The 22,933-nt window shown below is 33.5% G+C and overlaps 2 long non-coding RNA genes and 1 other non-coding gene across 8 annotated transcripts; 2 read left to right on the top strand and 1 right to left on the bottom strand.

Moving 5' to 3' along the window:
* The first annotated feature begins 3,301 nt into the window (after positions 1–3,301).
* On the top strand, positions 3,302–21,469 carry LOC147843158 (uncharacterized). Its single transcript, XR_015496117.1, has 3 exons — positions 3,302–3,991; positions 19,775–20,033; positions 20,667–21,469. It is a non-coding gene; the product is annotated as an uncharacterized LOC147843158 (long non-coding RNA).
* On the top strand, positions 5,077–8,424 carry LOC147836126 (uncharacterized). 5 transcript variants are annotated; one of them, XR_015496088.1, is made up of 8 exons: positions 5,077–5,112; positions 5,787–5,938; positions 6,357–6,408; positions 7,327–7,429; positions 7,515–7,622; positions 7,699–7,755; positions 7,847–8,021; positions 8,118–8,424. It is a non-coding gene; the product is annotated as an uncharacterized LOC147836126 (transcript). The 5 variants fall into 5 exon arrangements; XR_015496087.1 differs by having other exon boundaries at positions 7,245–7,429; XR_015496086.1 differs by having other exon boundaries at positions 7,245–7,429; positions 7,696–7,755.
* Positions 11,060–14,460, bottom strand: LOC137496223 (uncharacterized). Of its 2 annotated transcripts, XR_015496084.1 has the most exons (5): positions 14,338–14,460; positions 13,913–13,972; positions 13,059–13,098; positions 12,817–12,960; positions 11,060–11,479 (listed from the first exon to the last, which is right to left on the bottom strand). It is a non-coding gene; the product is annotated as an uncharacterized LOC137496223 (long non-coding RNA). The 2 variants fall into 2 exon arrangements; XR_015496083.1 differs by lacking the exon at positions 14,338–14,460 and having other exon boundaries at positions 13,913–13,974.
* Positions 21,470–22,933: the final 1,464 nt, after the last annotated feature.

The following is a 22,933-nucleotide window of genomic DNA, read 5'->3' as shown; positions in this document are numbered from 1 at the left end:
GAAAAAGGCAGAAACAAACAAAATGGCTTTAGAAAAAAAAGCCTGTCCTCTTTGTGACACTGTTTAGGTTCAGACAGTTGCCTGATTTAACCTCCACTTTAAGAAGTTTAGGAATATAGGTTTAGGGAAAAAATACAATAAATAAATGAATACATAAAAAGGCTCAACCAACATTTCTCGAACTGTCAGAAAAGATCAAATGTAAGTGTAATTGGGGGAGGACATTCAAATATCAAGTGCAGAGTGGAATAACTAGTCACTGCTTTGATCATCACCTTCAAGAAATGTCTCTCTGTCTGTGTGTGTGTGTATATATGTGTGTGTGTGTGTGGTTCTTAAATCTGGTTGGCTGATAGCCATGCAATATTTTGCAATATCAGAATTCATACAGGCTTCTCACCCATTTGTATTACTCTGCCCATATAGAGTGGCAGCAGATCAATAATCTCACTACTGTTAAACAAATATCAAATATTGCTGCTGTTGGACAACATATTATACTTTTGGGCCGTTATAGTCAATAATATATTTTTTTTTTAGATTGCAACTATGCAGTTTATTTATAAGGATAGTGACTATTTTAATTTAAATATTTATAATTCCCGGGAGACAGCACATCGGCATACATCAGCCTGTCATTGAGCAGAACAAAGATGATCAACGGTGTGCCACAAGATGGAGTTTTTACAACTACTGTATTATATGGAATATGGAATGTCTGTGTAAATAGTAAGAATTTAAAATGTAAAATTTAAAGCGTTGTTTTGTAAACAATCTAAACCATTTAAGAGCACATAGTGTTGTTTAAAACAATTCAATCATCTATTACTAATTATGAAAGTCTCACATTAGCTTGAAGATCAACGTTTATTTAAAACATACATTTAACATTTAAGGTAACGCTTTCTTTTACAACCCGCAAAGTACCGCGTAAGTACAGTGAAATTACAGTGTACTTTTCTGTACGTACTGTGTAAGTATAATGAACGTATGTGTAGGTATGAGGGAACAAACCGTAATGCTTGGGTAAAAAGGGGGTAACAACCAGATGTTCATCACGAAAATGACCGCGTAAGTACAGTGAAATAACGGTGTACTTTTCTGTACCTATAGTGTAAGTATAAATAATGTTTACGTAAGTATAAGGGAACAAACTGTAATGCTCGGGTAATAAGGGGGTAGCATCCAGATATTTAGCATAAAAGGTACCGCGTAAGTACAGTGAAATAACGTTGTACTTTTCTTTAAATTGCAAAAGAACAAACCATAATGTTTGCGTAAAAGGGGAGTAACAATAAGATATCCATCACGCAAAGAAGTATATTAAGTTTACGATGTACATTTCTTCAAGTATTGTATACATATAAAGAATTATGCAAGGATGGTGACAACCTATTGCTATCTGCAAATGTACTGTATATGCACCTGCGTGAGTACATTAGTACTCTTATTCAGTGCTTGGGTTTTATATGGGGTGTTTAATGAATAAAAGGTTTACAACCTGTGAAATTATGAACCCTTATTGTATACTGTATGTATTTTAAATCTGCAATTCAATATAAAATATATTTCCATACACTACTTACCTTATGTTTACTCGTCGATCTCACCAAAGCCATCAATGTCTCCATAACTCACTATCAACAAATAACTTTGCATGACATAGGCCTACCGTCAGGGTTCAATGCAGATTAAAACAGGCTCGCATCTTTACTGCTGTTGCACAGGGGGGCTAACTGTTGCATTTCAGTAAATGTATAGCTGATGCTTTATAGAAAAATCTAGTAATTTGGTCTTCAATCAATAAAAACTGCTGCTGTAGTTTACTCTGTTCTTAGTGTTCAAGTATACACTAGTATGTTAAAGTTCAGCTTCTTCCCTCTTTGTTCCCTGTAGTTAAAGGGTAAATACAGTATTTGTTCCCTCCTTGTTCCCTGTACTTACAGGGTAAATACCACATTTGAGGGTTGTAAATTAAAGTGAAGCTTTGTTCCTCTCTTGTTACCTCCTTGTTACCTGTACTTACAGGGTAAATACCACATTTGAGGGTTGTAAATTAAAGTGAAGCTTTGTTCCTCTCTTGTTACCTCCTTGTTCCCTGTACTTACAGGGTAAATACCACATTTGAGGGTTGTAAATTAAAGTGAAGCTTTGTTCCTCTCTTGTTACCTGTAGTTAAATGGTAAATACAACATTTGTTTCCCCCTTGTTCCCTTTAGTTTACAATGTAAAATCTTGAAGGCAGTGAAATAAATATACAAACACACAATATATTTCTTCTTTACTTTGTAACCTTTATTTTAATAAATAAGCATTTTAAAAGACTTTATATTAATCAAACATTGTCTTGTCTATCATTGCCTATACTCATTCATTTTCTCTTCGGCTTTGTCCTTTTGTTAATCTGGGGTCGCCACAGTGGAATAAACCACCATCTTATCCAGCATATGTTTTACGCAGTGGATGCCCTTCCAGCTGCAACCCATCTCTGGGAAACATCCATACACACCCATTCACACGCATTCACTACGGACAATTTAGTCTACCCAATTCACCTGTACCGCATGTCTTTGGACTGTGAGGGAAACCGGAGCACCCGGAGGAAACCTACGCGAACGCAGGGAGAACTCCATGCAGAAACCTTCTTGATGTGAGGAAACAGCACTACCTACTGTGCCACCGTGTTGCCACCCAGCTGCAACCCATCACTGGGAAACATCCATACATACTCATTCACACACATACACTACGGACAATTTTACCCTACCCAATGTCACCACATATTTTTGGACTTGTGGGAGCACCCGGAGGAAACCCACGCTAACATGGGGAGAACATGCAAACTCCACACAGAAATGCCAACTGACCCAGCCGAGGCTCGAACCAGCGACCTTCTTGCTGTGAGGCGATTGTGCTACCCACTGCGCCTGCCTATACTCAAACAGCAAAATAACACATTATTTCCTTCCCCCTTTTTTTCTGGCATCTCTTGCTTGGCTTCCTCTTCTGCTCTTCTCAGCTTCCACTGAGGACTCTGATGGTGAGTGGCTGATGAAATCCCATGGGTCTTGCTGCTCTGCATTTATATAAAATATATAAACAGACAGAAAGGCTTTTAGTAAGCTATAGACATGTTTATTTTCCTGTTTAATGTGTGTGTAGTGGTTATCCAACAATTTCACACACTAAACATTTACAGATACCATACAGACACTATACATTACTATCAAACAAAAGTACTATCATCAGATCATATGGGAGATTGTGATCATTTATAGTGATAATAATTAAAGCGCAGAGGGGAAAAGGCTTAAATATATGTGCAGGCAGTATAGACTTTGAAGTAAAGATTATTTGCAGTTCAGTGTACATATTTAAATTCTGTGTCACTCATTAAATGGTAAGTAAATGTAACGTTTGGGTTAAGTACCCCTAAGGTTAGTTTTTGATTAAAGTACATGTCTTAACCCATCATTAGTCCTAAATAAAGTGAAAGATAACATAATATGGTTGATGTACTGTTATGGACCCTTTTTACATTTCAGCACAGTGAATGGGAAAGTACAACACATTTTTCTTACAATCTTCTTTGCTCAAATAAAATGAAAACTTTACGATGGTGTTGTCTCGACAATTAGAAAAATAAAAATATAGTGTGAAACTGATAACGCCAGCAAGAAGAGAGAATAACTTCTAATTTACTCATGACCATAGACACTGTTTGAAACACCTCGCACATGTAATCATATTATATAATGCATACGTAGATACAAATAAATGTTATTTTATTAAAAAAATCATATAAAAAACTCAAGGATTTTAGATCCTGATGATCGTTAAACGCGTCATAACAGTGTTGTGAAAAGGGTGTAATTGTTAAAAATAGGTACAAACATCAGATATAAACAAAAACCTAAACAAACACTTCTATGTACATAACGTCATAAAAATACTTGTTTTATTTACCTCGCGGTGCCGTCCTTGTACTGCCGTGAACAGGAAATTCTGGGAATGGAGGACGGAGAGTTGAATCGATTCTTTTTTTTTTTTTTTTTTTTTTTTTTTTTTTTTTTTTTCAAACAAACTTTTATTTAGAAAAGAAGAAATTTACAATATAACTCAGGAAGTAATTTGTACAAGACTGGAATACAAGAATATACAATTACAAAGTTATAAGAATAATAACTAAAAAGAAAGGAGTAATAGAAAGAGAATAAAAAAAAGAGAACGAAATGAGGAAGGGGCAGGTACAAAATTAAATAAAAAATAGATAAATAAAAAAAATAAAAAATAGAAATAATTACAGAAAGCATTAATTATTTACACACTGGAAGCATGACATTTTCCAACACGTTCTCACTCCCAACTCGTCATATACTGACGCTTGGTCAGGAACCCTCGGCGTCAGTTATTGACGCACAGGGTACCCCTTTAGCGTCATATTTAGACGTGCAGGGATTCCCTATAGAATCTGTGCCTGAGCCTGAGGCGTCATAGGGAGACGCTGGAGGCTCGTATAATTACCAATAGATGTCAACAAACTTTTTAAAACCTGATTTACGCCTATTATCACAGTTTTCTTATTTTAAAAATATGTAATTTTTATTTTGTTTATGAAAAGCGTCTGTAAACGGGGTCGAAACTACTGTATGAATAAACTTCGGCCCACGTGACATCCCTTCACGGTGAGTTTAACGCCGCTCTGCTATTGGTCAAACTGCATCAGCGGTGAGTTCTCAGATGAGTTCAACTGTCAACATTAAATATTACGTTAATGCTGCATAATATATTTTTTATTGGAGATTAGTTGGTGTTTATAAATATGTTATCATTTACTTTATATTTAATGAGTGAAAATATATTCGGTTGTCCAGTTTAGGGTAACTATGCCTAATAAAACTTTGATTCATTCATATTATTTATTATTTTTTTACTTTAAAAAAAATATTAAATTTCAAGTACTAAGTTTAAAAATGTTTTCGGCTGATATTTTTCATTTTAAATTATTTATTAAAGTTGGAGTCATTGTATGTGGCGATCTATTTTTTACAGTCTATGCTCGCTATCCCAAGGTTCATTGCGATCCCAAGGTTCACTGCGGTTTTCCACAAGGTAAGTAAAAAGTAAACAAATAAACACGATTTGTTGATAAAGCATGTACTGTGAACTAGCAACGTTATCTAATTACATCAAGTTCATTTATTAAAAACATATTTTTCTCACATATAACGTTGGTCATGCATTAGAACAATATAAGTTATACATTTTAAGATAAGGAACAGTGTAACCAGATTGTTGTTTTCCACAATAGAATTCGTGCAAAATCTATATATAATATGCAATATGCAACTCTAATAATACAAATGTATTCGTAATTGTTTCAATATTAAAGAACATCAAGTGTTTCCAAAGGTTTATTGTAAAAACAATTATTTTCCATGCCTTTAAAGGAAAAAGGCAGAAATTTTGCCCGTCTGAGCACATTTTATTCATTGTACAACACAAAACTATACAAAAAAATAGCTTAATCTACCACACACACACACACACACACACACACATATATATATACAGGTGTAAATTATAAGGTGTTCACTGTTCAGATATGAATATTTTTTCTTTGCTCTTTTCAGGTTCTTTAGATTTCTTTAAAAATCCAATTTTGTTTTCTAATAAGCAAAAAGTAAAATCACTTTACCCATGTTTATATGTTAAATTGCACTTGTCTCTCTCTCTATCTCTGTTAACACATTTATATTTGTTTGATTAATTCTTGTGTCTTTCAGCCTGTTTCTGCCTATCACCATGAGTGATTCCTCAATACTCAGATTTATCATCAAGATCTCAATTATAAGCTCAAGTTTTGATGACAACTTGGTGATCTGCAGAAAGCCCCACCATGTAAGGAAGGCCAAGACCACTCTGGAATCAGTCAAGGGTTAGTGAAGTTTTTCATTCCATGTATATTAAATATCTACATTGTTTAGGCATATGTGATTGTATGAGATAAAATGCATTTATTCTTTCACTACTATTGTAATAACAGAAAGAAACGCATTAGTTTTACTATTACTATTGTTTATGACAAACATTAAAAAACTACAGCATAAGCTCACAAAATATTGTGGCCTAACTGTTTAAAACTAATTGTTCTGGGTGTTGATAGTGGCCAACCATTTTTTTTCTTTTTCAGAAAGTATTTTGTTTTGTCTGATTTTATGACACCTTATAGGCCATCAACTGCCCACATTGGGGTTTAGGAAATTAGAACTGCTTATGCTGCTTGTCTACTAGTCTTAGGATAAGTTAGAAATGTTATAAATGTACATTTTTTTTGTTGTTTTTATCTGGTACAGCTCATAGGAACTCCAATCTTCCCAACTGTGAGAGGGCCTTGCTCCAGTGACTGTCAGTGTGTACTTCATTGTTTCCATTAGTTCCTGTATCTGTAGACCTAGGTGACAGTGGGCTAGAGTAAAATTTTGGTTTTATTTAAACTAAGGCATACTGATGGCCTTTTTATCTCAGATTTGGTCATGCAAGTATTAATATATCCTAAAGTATTTTTATATTCTTTCCATTGGTGGAAAATATGTTGGTATAATTATTTTTAATGGACTGCTAAGATCTCAGCAGACATTTTTCTGAGATATTCTTGAGTGGGAGTCTGTGCAATACAAGGTGGATAGTATTTGCAAGGAAGAGCCCTTCATCTGTTCTGCTTTCACACTAGATATACTGCCAATTTAAGTAGATATGAACCATAAGCATAACCATTTCAAGAATGCACGAGGTACTTTAAACTGTATGTGTTGAAACTAAATTAACAAGAAAACAGCTCTGTGATGTTCACCTAAGAAAATTAGATTAGAAGATATAAACTGTTATGCACTTGTTCTGTACTGTTTCATTCCTTTTTCAAACACTGGCATTTTTGAAGGTTTATTTACAGCTAAGGATTAAGAATTGACAGGAAGATTTGTGGACTACATCAACTAATGACACTACCTCCAAAGAGTTGCAAAAAGCTGTCCAAAGTTTCAGCACCATCTTTAAGCCCATGATTTTAGTGTGTTTCATGCCTAATCACATGAGTTTATATCTGAGATAGATGAACTATGTGATTGTCTTAAACTGATCTACAAGTAAATGCCAAAACTTATTGGTTTACTTATTTATTTATTTGTTTGTTTGTTTGTTTGTTTGTTTGTTTGTTTGTTTGTTTGTTTGTATATGTTAACCAGGTGAAATGGAGTGAGGCATACCAGGATATGCCTGGTTTTACTTTTGGGAAGGAGGTTGAACAGTGCAATATTTCTTCTATAGGATTGCAGTGACCAGACATGCTACTGTAACTCTCATGGTCATGTGCTGGAATTAGCAGATATTCAACAATTTGGCCATCTCGCTGACCTGTTGATATCAGAAGGTAACAATATCCAGTTGAATTTGTTTTAGTTGTTCAGTAACCTATTTGAATAGTATTGTGATTTTTTGATTGCTTATCACTGTAGACCGCAACAGCTCTACAAAGCAAGTTGCAAAACAGAATCCATGAAACTGGCAGTGACTGGAAACCAATTGGAAGACTTTGGTCTGTGATGTAGAGGAGTGGGCAGAGGGTGAGGAAATTCTTATTAATATTACATGTAGTCATGAAAAATTGTGTTACTATTACTGTCATTTTTTTTTCAGTAGCAGAAGCAAAGACAACAAAAAACAGAAGTGATATGGATGTCTTTGTCATATTGCATGGTATGGACACTAGACTTCTGTCAGTGTTGATTCTTTAAAAGTTGACGTATAATCCTTGTTATACAACTTTCTTTTCATAAATATATTTCAGACTCTGCTGACCCAGCAACAAAGAGGAGGGTGTTCAACATCATCCTGCTGGTCAGGATTCTTCAGGAGAAGCAGTGGATTCTTGTGGCAGAGATGTTCAACCACTATAAATACCTTTCAACTCATCCTGGTTCTTTCAAAGAACTTTCTTGCTTGTTTGCTACTGAAATGTACTGGTATGTATTTGTATTTTTTGGCACAGACATAAGCATAAGGTTACCCAGTCCAAAGAATATTAATATATTTTTATGTTGTTGTGTTCTTTTTTTAAGATTCGACATGTGCCCTTAACGAAGAGGGGTTAAAAGGTCTATGGATCATCATTCTCAAAAAGCAACAAAATAACTGAGAAATAAACAACAATACGATGGTGCAATCTAGAGACCTGCAAGGTACCTGCAAGTTTTGGCTGGAGCAGAGAACATAGATTTTTTTTTAAATAAAGCTCCAGCTGATGAGTATGACATTGACTGTGGATGTTCTTTTACTGTAATCCAGAAGAGGATGACCTCAACCCTGAATCTAAAGCATGTAATAAAATCTGTAAAAAATTAAATAAAATTGTCATCTATAACCAAATTGTCTTTTTTTTTAAATACATAGATATGTACAGTATGTAAGCATTCCTCTAAAATCAATCAGTGGTGTAAATTAAGAGCATTATTGTATGCCTAACTGCTTACAACATATAACGATTTAAGGAACTCTATATTAAAATAAAATTATTACATTAAGTGACATTAAGAGCTTTTAAAATATTAATTTTATGATACATTTTTATGATAAATTTAATTTTTGCATATACTTGGGCAAAAAATGTACATTATTATGGTCAACTGCTCAGATACCTCCAGTCAATATGTGGCTGAGTCAGGCAACCACACTTCTACCTCTGGAAAAATTAACCTATGATTTACATCAAAGATCTGATGGATCCATTTGGTCCTCATGGATTTTTCTAAAAAAAAAAAAAAAATTAATCTCCTTTTATTTTTGTCCTTACTTTGAAACATTTGTATTAATTTGTTAGAATGTCTAACAAAAAACTGCTGCACTTGTTGTGAGATAACAGTGCGACGGTTGTTATTCTGAAAATAAAAATTAACTTTGTATAATGTTTTATTGAATGCAAGATAAAAAATAAAATATTTTCCAAGAGATGGATTGCGGCTGGAAGAGCATCTGCTGCATAAAAACATGCTGGAAAAGTTGGCGGTTCATAGCACTGTGGCGACCCCTGGTTAATAAAGGTACTAAGCCAAAAAGAAAATGAATGAATGAAAATAAAATATGTATTGAAATATGTATTTTTGGTAGACATAGAACTACACAGTAACTTATAAATACAGCACAGAACTATTTTACTTCTAGTTTAGATAATTTAAATGTTTGCATTTTTATTTTGTTGGTTAATGGCTATGTATTTTTAATCATTTGGAGGTTTGAACTATTCGCAGCATTTGAAAGGATATCTTTTCATCATTGTTACCTCATTTCTCAATATTTTCATGATTCTTACAATGCAGCAAATCTTACAATCATTTGATCATAAAAAAAATAATTAACAAATTAACCCACATGCAGGACAAAGACATTATGTGGAATCATTATTAAACACAAGTTCATCCATTGTCATCAAATCATACTGTTACACAAACAGTTGAAGATTTAGTAAGTAAAAATAATCAGATAAAGAGTGGTTTTTAAACAAATACATGTCTTTAAAAAGGTTTTATTTATAAACATTTACATATTTTAAAAGAGCTTTTATCCATATTTCAAATAAAGTGAAAACAATTAAACATCACATGATGACCATTAATGAAACACACTTACAGAATTACATCCACACATATTATTCTGAACTCATAATATTTGTGATGAACATAGATCACTATTGCTAATAACTTGTGATTAAAGAGGATACTAATGTTTAGCTTATTTTTACAACTTTTTTTTTTTTTACCACAACTGTACATGTGACAATACAATTTCTTGTCCATGTTGAAGATAATACATCTACATAGGTTAACTGCCCTTTTACTCAAAGGGGATGAGTAGAGCCCCGTAGAAAAGGAAAAAGTATTCACATTCATTTCAAACGAGAAATGAGTGAGAGAATATCAGCAAGACTATTACCTATGCTATGTTCAATAAATAATGTTGGATATAATAGTCTGATATATACTGATCAAGTCAATAAAAGCTGTTTAAAAAATACTCATTGTAAAATAACAAATTTATGCCTGGCTTTCATATATGTCATAAATATATGCACAATTACCTTATTCAGATAGTCTTTAGTTCATTAAAATTTGTATCTGTTCCATTTTATTACAAAAAGGCTTTTAACTACATTACCCACAATCCTTTGTCGCTGTATAGATGGGAGGGGAAAGACATGGCGCTACAAATTGTAGTTCCTTGAAAGGTGTAGTTAGGGTTAAGTTTAGGGTTACGATCTTGGTTAATCGTTAACTATTTAAAACACAGCGATAACTCATTGATAAAGGACACTGTTAGTAAAGTGGCAAAGTTAGCAAAACATAGTTAGCAACACGAAGGATCTTTTAATTTGGCTTTGAAGTTATAGTCCAATCACAACGTCGCAATCTACGTCACACTTTGTCTCTATTTGGTAATCTTCCGGCTGAAGGTTGATTATAACCTTATAATATAACTTAAATATCAAAATGTGTATTAATATTACATGTTATTTATTGTCTTATTAAAAATACAAATGTATATTTACCGTGAGATTACTTTGTGGGGGTAACCTGATGTGCAAAATGATCATAGTAAAACCAGATCATAGGCAGTATACTTAATTTGAAACGAATAATAAAATAATAAAAAAGCTTAATGTTTGAAAACATTTCAAGCATTTGCTGTAACTAAACCCTGCATCATGTAGGTATACAAATATAAATATATGTCAAACTTAAATGACAAATATAGTGCCCATTAAATAGTATAAATAGTAGTTCATTGTAAATGAGTATGCAAATAAACACAATACATTTTTAATGAAACATTTATAATTTATTTATAATGCCACAAATAAAAATAAATAATAAAAATCACACAAAAATGCAAAAATATATATTTTAACCAAAAATATATATTTTATAAGTTTTTAATGCAATAATATATTACCATACATATATAAATGATTAAAAACAATTATAATTGAAGGAAATGTATATTTTGTATTATTATTATTATTATATTTATTTTGTGATATTTATTCATGTCATACATCTGGTATGTCAAGCTCAAGTAAAACTGCACTGCAAAAAATCTTTTCAAATGATGCCTTTGGAAATGCCATCATAATAAACAGCTTTCACAACAACAAGAAGTCAAGTTCATGACAAATGCAAATTATGTTTATAATAACAACTTTCTGAACTTAAACATCAAAAGTAGAATAAGTTCAAAACATATTCAAGTATTTACTGAAGAATAGCAAAAACTATTTTTACAAAACACTGAGAACCAAAGTGTGCTTGGTGAGTCCAGGTGTTTATGCTGACTAGACTGTCATATTGCAATCCGGTTAGCATGAGGAGACTTGGGCGTAAAGTGTCAGGAATTCCTGGAGGGCTCCCATGTGTTATTCCAGGTTTTGCCACTGTAAAGTATTAGAAGTGCACAACATCATTACTGAACAAAGAATGAGTGTTAGGTTTCATTTAGAAAGTTCAGTGATATTTATTTATATATGTAAAGTGTCATTAAACCTGGCACTCTTGAATTAACTGTATAATAGGTTAAACATTTCCAGCATGTTTCCATTTATTCCAAGCAGATCTGTCAGTTCTACAAACTCAGAGATCAGGATAGTGACTGCACTTCTCATTATGAACACCCTTATCCTTCTCATACATTTTTATCACCACTGATGTCCACTGTTGTAGTTTTCATTGAAGGGAATGCTGACACAAATTCCAGCATGATTTTTTAAATAGCAGAATATGGGTATTATTGGGCCAAAACCTTAAAAAATATAAGATGCAAGATTTGAATCTTGATGAACATATTGTTAATTCACGTCTTGCAATTTAAAACACATCTCATGTTTGACTCATCAATTATATGAAAACTACAACAGCATACTGTGCTCCACCCTAAAAATATTTCTAAATTATAACAAGCTTATTGCTTTACATGGCTAAACATTTATTTTATGCCTGCATGATTCACTGCTATTACTGTAACCCATTACACTCTTAACCCAAACTAGTTGACTTTATTAGAAAACTGCATCGAAACATGTTGCCTTAAATCCTTTATGTTTTTACACAAGGTGAAACTAAACAGCCCACTTTAAATTAACCTAGAACCTTTACAATCTTCTTGAACTTACAGTAATATTTTAATTCAAGTATGGCTGTTAAGTTGTACCTTGTATAAAATGTAAGGGGTTTAAGCCACTGGGTTTCTATACAATTTTCTAGTAAAGTCAACTAGATTGGGTTAAAGGAATAGTTCACTATTTACTCTCCTTTAAGTGGTTGTAAACCTTTTTTAAAAACTTCCAAGTTACTTTGTGTTGAACATGAAGGAAGTTTTTTGAAGAAAGCTGGAAAGCTGAAAACATTGACATACATAGTAGGAAAAAACAAATACTATGGAAGTTAATGTTTGCAGGTTTTCATCTTTCTTTAAAATATAATTTTTTTGTGTTTAACTGAAGTAAGCAAGTCAGACATATTTGGAACAAGTGAAGGATGAGTCAATAATGACAGAATCTTCATTTTTGGGTGAATCTCTTTAAGAGTATACTGAAAGAAATGTCCTACTCAATGAAGCTAACTTCAGCTGCATGTGTAGCCCCATGAGTACTTATCTAGAAATCAAAACAATGATCACATCAGTCCCATTTTAGGCCCTTTATATCATATTGGCCACAGAATGGACTACTTAGTGTTGCAATAAAATAAAAAAATTAATAAAACTATGACTTACCACACAATACAAGACAAACAGTGAATTTTCAGCTCTGCCTTTGCTGTACACAAGATGAGGTTCCAGCTTCAACACTGATCTGAGTGGGGCAGTTGTGCAGCTCTGTGAGGTTGTGACTGTTTAGCTGCAGTGCTGTGAAGAGTTCTTTATTAAAAGAAAGTACATTCTTTTAAAATCTGTACATAATAACAAAGAAAATACAATGATTTTAAATAATGATTAATTCTGAACAAAAACATTACCCTTAGTCAAGATGAATTCATATGTCAAAAGTTTCTGCATCTGAAATGAATAAAAACAGATGTGACATTAGTTAAACCCACTAAACTACTAGATACATCAGTACTGCATTAAGCAGTTGTAAAGTAATGTTAATGTAGTCCAAAATGAGCCTTAATCTGTTTAAGATAATGATTTAAAAAAACGTTGCTTGTGTTAAAAACAATCCAGCCACTTGTAATACATTTGATCAATGGTAAATTTCTGAGAAGGTGCAAGGTAATCCTTGAATTTTACCATTACCATCCTGACTGACATAATATTTGAAAAGAAGACAGCTTGTTGTGCCTCTTTACCACAATTTAGAGATGATAGATTCTTTCTTTTATTAAATAAATTGGTAAAGGCCAAATTGTACTGGTAATAGTGTATGATATTCATTGTGTGACACATCAGCTTAAGTTATACTTGAGCTTTTGTTATGCTATATAATAATAATATATAATAATATGCTATATATGTGTGTGTGTGTGTGTGTGTGTGTGTGTGTTTTAAGGCATGGAAAATAATTGTTTTTACAATAAGCCTTTGGAAACACTTGATGTTCTTTAATATTGAAACAATTACGAATACATTTGTATTATTAGAGTTGCATATTGCATATTATATATAGATTTTGCACGAATTCTATTGTGGAAAACAACAATCTGGTTACACTGTTCCTTATCTTAAAATGTATTGTTCTAATGCATGACCAACGTTATATGTGAGAAAAATATGTTTTTAATAAATGAACTTGATGTAATTAGACAACGTCGCTAGTTCACAGTACATGCTTTATCAACAAATCGTGTTTATTTGTTTACTTTTTACTTACCTTGTGGAAAACCGCAGTGAACCTTGGGATCGCAATGAACCTTGGGATAGCGAGCATAGACTGTAAAAAATAGATCGCCACATACAATGACTCCAACTTTAATAAATAATTTAAAATGAAAAATATCAGCCGAAAACATTTTTAAACTTAGTACTTGAAATTTAATATTTTTTTAAAGTAAAAAATTAAAAAATAATATGAATGAATCAAAGTTTTATTAGGCATAGTTACCCTAAACTGGACAACCGAATATATTTTCACTCATTAAATATAAAGTAAATGATAACATATTTATAAACACCAACTAATCTCCAATAAAAATATATTATGCAGCATTAACGTAATATTTAATGTTGACAGTTGAACTCATCTGAGAACTCACCGCTGATGCAGTTTGACCAATAGCAGAGCGGCGTTAAACTCACCGTGAAGGGATGTCACGTGGGCCGAAGTTTATTCATACAGTAGTTTCGACCCCGTTTACAGACGCTTTTCATGAACAAAATAAAAATTACATATTTTTAAAATAAGAAAACTAAGATAATAGGCGTAAATCAGGTTTTAAAAATTGCGTTGACATCTATTGGTAATTATACGAGCCTCCAGCGTCTCCATATGACGCCTCAGGCTCATGCACAGATTCTATAGGGAATCCCTGCACGTCTAAATATGACGCTAAAGGGGTACCCTGTGCGTCAATAACTGACGCCGAGGGTTCCTGACCAAGCGTCAGTATATGACGAGTTAGGAGTGAGAATGTGTTGCATTTTCATAAGTTTCTATTAACTTGCAGAATTTCTTGTTGTTAGATAGACGAATAGCTTTAAGTATGGAATCAATTTCAATTAAAAAATGGGCAAACGAGGGAGAGGATTTCAGAAATTTTTGTTTGTGGATGAAGAATTTAGCATATAATATGAAGAAGTTATATATATATTCTTCATTTTTGTTCTTGGGATTAGAGTAATAACATATAATTTCTTTCAGTTTAAAAGTTTGTTTTGTTGCTTGGGATTTATTCAAATAATTATATAAATCAGACCAAAACTTTTGTGAAGTTTTACAAGAAAAAAACATGTGAGTCAGAGTTTCCTCATTTTCCTGACAAAAGGAACAAGTATCTGCAATATCAGTAAATTTTGAGACTAATGCATTGACCGGGTATATTTTGTGTAGAATTTTAAAATGTATTTCCTTTGCTTTGTTTGGGATTACATATTTATATGGGAGAAGCCATGTTCTTTTCCAATTAATGTCCTCTATTAATGCTGACCAATATGATTTCCCTCTTGGAGCAATTTGATTTTTTTGTTGGAGAATTCGAAGGATAAGTTTGTTGTTGCACTTCTTATCATATACACTAATACCTTCTAATAATAAGGAGGGTTCTATGGTTTTTTTATTTATATACAAAATATGATTTTTTGTTAGATGTATTAATTCTTTTGGGATAGCATTTACAATTATGTTAAATTTCTTGAATGGTATTGGAAATTGATGAATTTTCATAAACTGCTCATAAGTTAACAAGTTCCCAAAGTCATCAAATAAGGAAAATACATGTAATATATCTCTGTCATACCAATTGGAATAAAATAAAGATTTACTCTTAACTGTAATATCAGTGTTGTTCCATAAAAATGTTTTATGCGGAGAAAAGTTATGAGAGTAGCATATTTTCCAAGCCAGTAATGCTTGCTGGTAAAAATTTGTTAATTTTATAGGAAGTTTATTTGGAGCAAAATTACATTTCAAAATAAATGGGAGACCGCCAATTTTATTAAACCAATAATTGGGAATAAAGAACCATATTGAATTTGAACTAGTTAAACATCTTTTAATCCAACTGACTCTGAAAGAATTTATAGAATTATTTATATCAATTGCTTCTAATCCTCCTTTGTCTTTGTTAAGTGAAATTAATGCCTTTTTTAATTTATGAGACTTATTTTTCCAAATAAAATCAAAAAATAATTTATTTATATCTTTTTTAATTTTATCATTAACAGTTAAGGATAATAAAGGATATACTAGGCGGGAGAGACCTTCAGCTTTTGATATAAGAACTCTACCGTAAATGGATAGATCCCTTTGTAGCCATAGATTGAGGATATTCTGAGTTTTTTTTATTCTAGAAGAAAAATTTAGTTTTTGTCTCTCTAAGTTATTTTTATTAATATATATACCTAAATATTTAACCGTTTTTTTTACTGGTATACCATTTAATATCAAGTCATTGCAATCATACAGAGTTAAGATTTCACATTTATCTAAGTTTAAATGAAGACCCGAAGCATCCGAAAATGTTTTTATTGATTTTATGGCATCGTTAATTTGATAACTGTCTTTTAAAAATAAAGTGGTGTTGTCCGCCAGTTGAGAAATTTTTATTTCTCTTTCAAAAATATTTATGCCTTTTAAGTCTTGGTTATTAATAAGAGATATAGAGAGTAATTCTGTAACTAAAATAAATAAAAAAGGGGAAATAGGACAGCCCTGGCGGACGCCTCTTTCTAATGTAAATCTTTGAGATGTAAACATGTTAATAATAATAGAACTGGATTTATCTTTATAAAACATCTCTATTACATTAATGAATGTTGAGCCAAAGCCAAATTTTTTGAGAGAGTGTAAAAGAAATTTATGTTCTATTGTATCAAACGCTTTGTAGAAATCAAGAAAAAAAATTATAGCTTTAGAATTAATAAAATCTGCATAATCAATTAGATCCAAGACCAATCTTATATTGTTACTAATATGTCTACCATTTAAGAAGCCTGATTGAGATTCTGTAATCATAAGATTTAATTTAGTTTTTAATCTGTTAGAAAATACCAATGCTAATATCTTATAATCTACTGTTAATAATGTAATGGGTCTCCAATTGTCGATTAAAAGTGAATCCTTTTCTGGTTTTGGTATTAACGATATGATTCCTTGTTTCATAGTAGTTGACATTTCTTTTTCAGCAATACATTCATTATACAGCATTAATAATATGTCTTGTATTAAGTACCAGAAGTGCGTATAAAATTCTACAGAGAACCCATCAATACCTGGGGATTTATTTTTTTTCATAGAGAATAGAGCAGTCTGTATTTCTTTTTTAGTTAAATCATCATCACAAAAGTTGGCAAAATCTTCATCAATCATGGGTATGTGTGTATCAATTGTGTGAAAAAATTCTTCACATTTATAAGCATCAAACTTCGATGAGTAAAGATTTTTATAAAACGCGGCCACGAAAGATGAGATTTTACAAGGATTTGTACAGGTTGAGCCCTCAATATTAAGAGCAGTAAGCGAATTTCTTTTATAATTTCTTTTCTCTAGTGCAAAAAAATAACTTGAGTTAGTTTCACCCTCTTCAAGCCATTTAGCTCTTGATCTGATATAGAAACCTTTAGCTAGGTCTAAAAAAGCATTGTCTAATTGAGCGTTTAAACTTTTTAAGAGCAAATCTTCATTAGGGGTCAACTTTTTTTGCAATAGTGAATTTATTTTGTCTAAAAGGTTTTGAATGTTTTTATTTTTGTTTTTTTTAAGTTCTTTACTTCTTTTAATTGCTATTTGTCTAGCTTTATATTTGAAATATTCCCATTTACTTTTACAATTAATAATAGGTAATTCAGAAAAATTATCTGCAAAAAGCTCTTTTATTTTGTCATTGAACAACTTATCTTTAAGTAATGAGTTATTAAATTTCCAATAACCTCTCAGTTTAGAGTTGTTACCTGTATTACATAGCAATTGTAATTTAACCAATTTATGATCAGTTAAAGGAGCAATTATATGTAATGACTCATTTACAATTGGTAGGGCAGAAGTAGAAATTAGAAAAAAATCTATCCTAGATTGCAATGACCTGTTTTTATTAGACCATGTAAATTCTGTTTTGTTTGGATTAAAGAAACGCCATGAATCGGTTAAATTAAATTTAGAACACAAAAAAGCAATATTACTATTAAGCAATTGGTATTCTGTTGCTTTAGAGGGAAATCTATCCACTGCATCGTTAACACACTCATTAAAGTCACCACCTAAAATTATTAAAGAATCTGGATATTTAGAGATTATTTTTTTAAGATCTATGGATAATTTATTAAACATTTTACTATTATCGGTTTTATTATTATGTCCATATATATTACAAAGAATAAATGTGGAATTGTCCTTTTTAACTACTAAAATAATCCATCTGCCCTCTTCTGCCATTTTAGATTCCAATATATTGCCATTGAATTTGTGTAATAATATCATAACTCCTGCTGAGTGGTTGGTGCCGTGGCTACAGAAGATAGAATTACCCCACTGAAATTTCCAGAACTTCACATCAGTTTCACAAGAGTGTGTTTCCTGCAAAAAAATAAATTCTGCTTCACTACTTTTACAAAATAAAAAAATTGCTTTCCTTTTTATAGTTTCTCTTAAACCCCTTGTATTTAAAGATGACACAGAAAATGAATTAAACTTGTATTCCATAACTAGAACGAACACTACAGCTAAACCTACTAAACAGAAATTAGAGTAAATAGGAATAGGAACAATGTGCAACTAGCAACGTATAATAACATTAAAACAAGAATTTACACCTTAAAATATCAAAGTATGTATGCATACAAATTTAAGGATGGGCTATGTATAGTTAAATTATTGGTCCATTGGAACATTATGGCTACATAAACTATTCAGCAACAGGGTTTTTTTTTTTTTTCCCACAAAATAGAGACATGTTATTTGCGAGCACCCGAAAACTGACATTCCTTGGTGCAAGAGAGTTATTCTACTTCAGAATAGTTGTATTTTTGGCCATCAATTAACACATAAGAGCTTCTGTAAGAAGCTTTCTTTCCCTTATCTCTAGCTTGTTTGATCAGAGGCCATAGTTTCTCTCTGGCGAGACGATCTTCTGGGGATAGCGCTTCTGTCAGGCGGAGTTGGTTGCTGTTTAAAAATTTGCATCCTTTGGCTGCTTGCCAGATGATGTCTCTGAAACGACGAAGTGCAAAGAGAATGATGATAGATCTGGGTTTCCCATCCATCCTTTTTGGACCAACTCGATGTGCGATGTCGATAACTCTTTCTAAATCATCACTCATTCCAGGAACAACATTGCTGAGAATATCAACTGTCACTCCTCGGGTGTTCTCTGCCTCTTTCTCCTTGACACCATGTAATTTCAGGGTCCATTTCCAGCTGTATCTTTTGCATTCCTCGAGTTCTAGTTTCATGGATTTGGTCGTCTTTTTGATTGCTTGAATCTCGGTGGATATAGCAGATAAGGATTCTTTATGTACAGCAACGTCCATTACAAGTTGCGTCACGGTCGAAGATAAAGTTTCCATCTGTTTCGCTGTTGCTCCGGTAGATAATTCAATGGCAGATATTTTTTGGAGCATTTTGTCATATTTCCCGGAGAGTTCGTGGATCGCTGACAGAATCTCTGACGAGCTGTCATGGTGGTCTAACAGATCTCTTTTCGTCTTTTTTGAAGCCGGCTGTTTTAACGGGGTGTCCGGTAAGGGTGTCATGAGTAGATCACTTACTTCTGGATTTGAATCAAACCAGTTGCTGTCATCCAACTTATCTGACGTCTCCGTGTCCTGGAGTTGTGTGTTGTTAGCATTGTCGTTAGCTTTATCTTCTGAAGCCATCGTATTAACACGTGCGGTTTTTCCACGGACCTGTTTCGTTTTCTTTTTGCCCATAAATAGACCAAGGCAGTTAAAAGTGCAAGTTAGGTTCTCATTTGCCACAAAAAAAAAATCGGAATTACAGTTACATTATTGTCCTATTCCAAAGTTCCTGAAGACACCACTAACACGCGACTACATCGTACGCAGCCATCTTGGCCCTCCCGAGTTGAATCGATTCGTCTTCAACAAACCGATCAGTGTGACATCAAAACATCGCGAGAACAACAGACAGCTCCGTGTGCATTTGAATCCATCTCGCGATATTGTATCACTTCAGGTACGCGCCTACTGATTCGTTGATTCAAACGAGTTGTGAATCAAGAAGCCTCTAAAGATCCGAATCAAACTGCAGCAGCACGCCACGAGGTTTTGCTCAGACTTTTGGGACGTTTGGAATTGCTCCGTCTTGTCACCATGTAACACATGTGAGTAAATCGTTGTCAGTAAATAAGGCTATTGTTACGATTAGAAATTGTGCATTAACCAGATTATATTTATTTTGTTTCATTTGTTTTTAGCGTAACATTAACGTTAGTTCATGGCCGAATCTAAACGGCCAGCAGCGAATATTTACCAATGTTTACTGTCGTTTACTTTGCACATCTTAGAAATGTTGCCAAAGTTCCTATGGATTTAGTTTCTTCATGTCATTCCAGAAAGACTGGATGATGAGCAGGTCAGATCTCTGTGGCTGTTGTCATACTGACTGTGCAGACGATTTTCTCCCTTTATAACGTTACGTTAATTACAGCAAAGTTAATGACAAAATTAATGTTTGGAAATAACGTTTGCCTAGGACTTTAGCACAGTAGCCTACTATTTAAGCCTTTTCCCCTCTGCGCTTTAATTATTATCACTATAAATGATCACAATCTCCCATATGATCTGATGATAGTACTTTTGTTTGATAGTAATGTATAGTGTCTGTATGGTATCTGTAAATGTTTAGTGTGTGAAATTGTTGGACAACCACTACACACACATTAAACAGGAAAATAAACATGTCTATAGCTTACTAAAAGCCTTTCTGTCTGTTTATATATTTTATATAAATGCAGAGCAGCAAGACCCATGGGATTTCATCAGCCACTCACCATCAGAGTCCTCAGTGGAAGCTGAGAAGAGCAGAAGAGGAAGCCAAGCAAGAGATGCCAGAAAAAAAGGGGGAAGGAAATAATGTGTTATTTTGCTGTTTGAGTATAGGCAGGCGCAGTGGGTAGCACAATCGCCTCACAGCAAGAAGGTCGCTGGTTCGAGCCTCGGCTGGGTCAGTTGGCATTTCTGTGTGGAGTTTGCATGTTCTCCCCATGTTAGCGTGGGTTTCCTCCGGGTGCTCCCACAAGTCCAAAAATATGTGGTGACATTGGGTAGGGTAAAATTGTCCGTAGTGTATGTGTGTGAATGAGTATGTATGGATGTTTCCCAGTGATGGGTTGCAGCTGGGTGGCAACACGGTGGCACAGTAGGTAGTGCTGTTTCCTCACATCAAGAAGGTTTCTGCATGGAGTTCTCCCTGCGTTCGCGTAGGTTTCCTCCGGGTGCTCCGGTTTCCCTCACAGTCCAAAGACATGCGGTACAGGTGAATTGGGTAGACTAAATTGTCCGTAGTGAATGCGTGTGAATGGGTGTGTATGGATGTTTCCCAGAGATGGGTTGCAGCTGGAAGGGCATCCACTGCGTAAAACATATGCTGGATAAGATGGTGGTTTATTCCACTGTGGCGACCCCAGATTAACAAAAGGACAAAGCCGAAGAGAAAATGAATGAGTATAGGCAATGATAGACAAGACAATGTTTGATTAATATAAAGTCTTTTAAAATGCTTATTTATTAAAATAAAGGTTACAAAGTAAAGAAGAAATATATTGTGTGTTTGTATATTTATTTCACTGCCTTCAAGATTTTACATTGTAAACTAAAGGGAACAAGGGGGAAACAAATGTTGTATTTACCCTTTAACTACAGGTAACAAGAGAGGAACAAAGCTTCACTTTAATTTACAACCCTCAAATGTGGTATTTACCCTGTAAGTACAGGGAACAAGGAGGTAACAAGAGAGGAACAAAGCTTCACTTTAATTTACAACCCTCAAATGTGGTATTTACCCTGTAAGTACAGGTAACAAGGAGGTAACAAGAGAGGAACAAAGCTTCACTTTAATTTACAACCCTCAAATGTGGTATTTACCCTGTAAGTACAGGTAACAAGGAGGTAACAAGAGAGGAACAAAGCTTCACTTTAATTTACAACCCTCAAATGTGGTATTTACCCTGTAAGTACAGGGAACAAGGAGGGAACAAATACTGTATTTACCCTTTAACTACAGGGAACAAAGAGGGAAGAAGCTGAACTTTAACATACTAGTGTATACTTGAACACTAAGAACAGAGTAAACTACAGCAGCAGTTTTTATTGATTGAAGACCAAATTACTAGATTTTTCTATAAAGCATCAGCTATACATTTACTGAAATGCAACAGTTAGCCCCCCTGTGCAACAGCAGTAAAGATGCGAGCCTGTTTTAATCTGCATTGAACCCTGACGGTAGGCCTATGTCATGCAAAGTTATTTGTTGATAGTGAGTTATGGAGACATTGATGGCTTTGGTGAGATCGACGAGTAAACATAAGGTAAGTAGTGTATGGAAATATATTTTATATTGAATTGCAGATTTAAAATACATACAGTATACAATAAGGGTTCATAATTTCACAGGTTGTAAACCTTTTATTCATTAAACACCCCATATAAAACCCAAGCACTGAATAAGAGTACTAATGTACTCACGCAGGTGCATATACAGTACATTTGCAGATAGCAATAGGTTGTCACCATCCTTGCATAATTCTTTATATGTATACAATACTTGAAGAAATGTACATCGTAAACTTAATATACTTCTTTGCGTGATGGATATCTTATTGTTACTCCCCTTTTACGCAAACATTATGGTTTGTTCTTTTGCAATTTAAAGAAAAGTACAACGTTATTTCACTGTACTTACGCGGTACCTTTTATGCTAAATATCTGGATGCTACCCCCTTATTACCCGAGCATTACAGTTTGTTCCCTTATACTTACGTAAACGTTATTTATACTTACACTATAGGTACAGAAAAGTACACCGTTATTTCACTGTACTTACGCGGTCATTTTCGTGATGAACATCTGGTTGTTACCCCCTTTTTACCCAAGCATTACGGTTTGTTCCCTTATACCCAGCTAACATAAGACCAGCGGGCCACTGGCGGCCCGCCGGCGGCAAAGTCGGCGGTCCACTGGCGGGCGCCGCCCGCGGTCCACCGTCAATTTGCTCATCGTTATT

Source organism: Danio rerio, chromosome 7 (assembly GCF_052040795.2).
Source record: "Danio rerio strain M-AB ecotype USA chromosome 7, GRCz13ab, whole genome shotgun sequence".
Classification (NCBI taxonomy): domain Eukaryota; kingdom Metazoa; phylum Chordata; class Actinopteri; order Cypriniformes; family Danionidae; genus Danio; species Danio rerio.
This window is presented reverse-complemented; position numbering and strand designations above follow the sequence as displayed.